The sequence below is a fragment of the Mastomys coucha genome, unplaced genomic scaffold (assembly GCF_008632895.1).
Source record: "Mastomys coucha isolate ucsf_1 unplaced genomic scaffold, UCSF_Mcou_1 pScaffold22, whole genome shotgun sequence".
NCBI lineage: Eukaryota > Metazoa > Chordata > Mammalia > Rodentia > Muridae > Mastomys > Mastomys coucha.
Window position 1 is genome coordinate 256,530,281 of NW_022196905.1, and position 3,749 is coordinate 256,534,029.

Below are 3,749 nucleotides of genomic sequence, written 5' to 3' on the forward strand. Positions count from 1 at the left end.
GTTCACAGTTGACTGGCTGGTATCTCTCAGTGTGTGCTTAGTGCACTGCCATGTAGAATAGAAGCTTGACATGTGACTGTTAAATGAAGCTATGAGGTAAGTGTTTCTATTCTAGTGGGCATGGACAGGAAGGGAGAAAAGCAAAGGCGAGCAATTTGGGCTTTGAGGTCAATCCTGGGCAGCATTTGAGGTCACATAGGTCTCCAGTGGCTGGAATCTTATGTGATATGCAGCTATCTCTTTACTTCACCGAAAGCCATTTCAAGATGCAAAATGCTACAGCTGCCACCAGCACCTTCCTTAAAGTACAGGTCAAGCGGTTGGAAGCTACAGAGGCTCAGCGGGACCTGAGTTTGGAAATGGATTTTCTGGTATTTCTGAGTGCTTCAAATGACAGCCACCTGCGGGGCATTCTATAGGAGAGTCACCACATGAAAGCATCTAATTGATTTGTGTCCATTTGGGGGTCTTGCTTATCAACTGACCGGCTTCCTAGTCTCAGGAGTGCAATAGCCTGAATGAGGCAAGTCCCTCACACCCTCCCTAGGTATGCTGTGGCTTCTTTTCACAATCTGCCAAGACAGCCACCACCAAGAAAGGACACTTACTTGCCTAAGCAAGCAGCATGGACTTGAGGGATCTCAACAGGACAGAATTCCAGGCCTGGGTACGGAGCGAAGACATTTCTGTTTGTGCTGTTGAATTGAAAGCCGCTGCGTGGTTGCATGGTACCATGGTTGATTGTCCTCGTTATCTTGACTAGGTATGTACATGAAGGTATTTCCAGAGAGGTTTCATTGAGGAGGAAAGAGATCCACCCTAATGCAAGTGGCACTGTTCCATGGATTGTGGTTGTAAGTACAAAGGGGGAAAGAAGTTTGTGAGTGGAGTGCAGTCTTCCTTCCCCCTTTTCTACTTCCTGGCTTGCTGAGAAGTGGGTGCGACTCCTTAAGCTCCTGGGGTCACAATTGCTCATGCCTCCCATCACAAAGGACTGTGCCTCTTCAAACTGTGAGCCCTTGTTTTTTTGTCCAGTATTTACTCATAGCAAGGAGAAATTAATACAGGTGCTATACTGCCATGGTGATACAATAATGAGATTAGGTGCCCCACCTGGGCCAAGGTGGTACCAATAGAGTCTGTACTTTCTAGTTTCTAGTATCATCAGAGAGGAGGGCGCCTTAGTTGAGAAAATGCCTCAGGCTGTAGGATATTTTCCTTTTCTTTTCTTCTTTCTTTCCTTTTTTATTCACTTCACATCCCAATATCTGCACACCCTCTCTTCCCAGTTTCCCTCCTGTAGCTCCTCCCTCATGTCCCCTCTCTTCCTTTGAGAAAGGGGAGGCCCCTAACCCCCAGGTATCACCTCACCCTGGCTCATTCAGTCTCTGCAGGACTAGGCACATCCTCTTCTACTGAGGCTGGGTAAGGCAACCCAGTTAGGGGAACAGGATCCACAGGTAGGCAACAGATTCAGGGACAGCTCCCTCTCCAGTTGTTGGGGGGACCCACATGAAGACCAAGCTACACATCTGTTATGTATGTGCAGGAAGTCTAGGTCCAAGCCATGCTCACTCTTTGGTTGATGGCTCAGGCTTTGGTAGCCCACAAGAGTCTAGGTTAGTTAATTTGTTGGTCTTCCTGTGGTGTCCCCGTCCTGTTCAAGTCCCTCATTCCTTCCCTCAAGTCTTCCACAAGACTACCCAAGCTCCATCTAATGTTTGGCTGTGAATCTCTGCATGTTTCCATTGCTTGCTGAGTGGAGCCTCTCAGAGGACAATTATGCTAGGCTCCTGTCTGCAAGCATTATAGAGTATCATTAATAGTATCAAGGATTTGTTCTTGCCCAGCTGGGCAGTGGTATCTTTAATCCCAGCACTTGGGAGGCAGAGGTAGGCAGATTTCTGAGTTCAAGGCCAGCCTGGTCTACAGAGTGAGTTCCAGGACAGCCAGGGCTACACAGAGAAGCCCTGTCTCGAAAAAAAAAATTAAATAAATAAAAATAAATAAAAAAATAAATACATAAAAAGGATTTGTTCTTGCCCATGGGATGGACCTCAATTTGGTCCTGTCATTGATTAGCCATTCCCCCCATCTCTGCTCCATCTTCAGCCCTGCACATCTTGTAATTAGTTATTGATGGGGAAGGACCCAATCTATTGTGAGTAGTGCTATCCTTGGGCTGGTGGTCCTGGATTCTATAAGAAAGCAGGCTGAGCAAGCCATGAGGTGCAAGTCAGTAAGCAGCACCCCTCCATGGCCTCTGCATCAGCTCCTGTCCCCAGATTCCCATCCTGCTTGAGTTCTTGTTCTGACTTCCTCTAATGATGAATTGTGATATGGAAGTATAAGTCAAATACACACTTTTCTTCCCAAGTTGATTTGGTCATGGTGTTTCATCACAGTAATAGTAACCCTAAGACAAAGGCATATTGATAAGTCTGAAATCTCACCATTTGTTAGGAACCAAGCAAGCACCCTTATCCCCAGAGAAGAACTTGGACTTTTATCACTGGTATTGAAGGTGGTATGATATCTAAATTTCACAGTACTTTCTGAGGCAGAAGATTATCTCACCATACTGAAGGGGAAATGTTTAAGATACAATTGAAAGTCACACATCATATCAAGAACCAGGAAATTCTGAACTGGAACAAGAAAAGAAAATTGATAGAAATCAACACCCAGATGGAAACATATTGGAGTTATCTGAGGAGTTTAAAATAGCTACCATGACAGTGCCTTAGAGATGCCTGCTCACCACACACTGTATTCTTATGCTGACATTATATAGAGAGGAGGTAGAGCAAACCGACCTCCTATACAGCTTAGCCCAGGCCATTGTACCTGATCTGTATTGTGAATGGGGATACATGGATTTGGAAAAAAGGAGAAAATGCTTCAGTGAGCAGTCAGGATCAAGCTCAGGGGGAAAAATGGATGAAAAGGTTTCATCAAAGGAACAGAAAATCTCAGGAGAAAAACAATGGAAACAGAAGGAAGAACCAAATGAAAAGCAAGGGACTTGAATCAGTAATTGGAATTTTTTAAATAGATACACCCAACAGCAGCATGGGAAGAAGGAAGAATCAGTGAATTTGAGAACAGAACAATGAAAATTACTTAATCTGAACAATACAGTGAAAGGAGACCAGAGGAGGAAGCAGACCTTACAGGCCTGACAGCCCCAGTGTAAGAGGGCACATCACAGCCATAGAAGATCAGGCAACGAGAAAGAAGACATTTCAGTGGCTGGGAACCTCCCACAGCTTTCAAGTTTTTGACCCTCATGATGTACAAACGGAGCAACACAACACAGTACAAATCTCACAGAGATCATGCAAGACACGCATTAGCAGACCTTGAACACCAAAGACGAAGAAATATCCTTAGAAAGGGCCAGAGAGGGGAAAACTTATCTTAACCCCACCTTGATTGGAAAACAATTCAAATGACAGCCTGTTTCTTATCATGAGCCATGGACCCCACGAAGGAATGCTCAGTACTTTTTAAATGGCTAAAAAAGAGATCTATTAACTCAGAAATCTATATCCAGTGAAAACAGACTTTAAGAATATGAGAGGAATGGAGATGTGTTAAGATTAAGAAGAACTAAAGTCTTTGTCACCAGTAGATCTAGCCTAAAAGAGTAGCTAAGGAAAATTCTTTAAACAAGGAAGAGAACTTATAAGCTGTATTAGAACTTGATATGAGAAGAAAGAAAGAAGAATAAAATTTGAGAAACAAAA

The 3,749-nt window shown here is 44.0% G+C and overlaps 1 non-coding gene across 1 annotated transcript; it reads left to right on the forward strand.

Moving 5' to 3' along the window:
* The first annotated feature begins 2,747 nt into the window (after nucleotides 1-2,747).
* On the forward strand, nucleotides 2,748-2,877 carry LOC116071753. The gene has a single exon (XR_004111125.1). It is a non-coding gene; the product is annotated as a small nucleolar RNA SNORA51 (small nucleolar RNA).
* The last annotated feature ends 872 nt before the right edge of the window (nucleotides 2,878-3,749 follow it).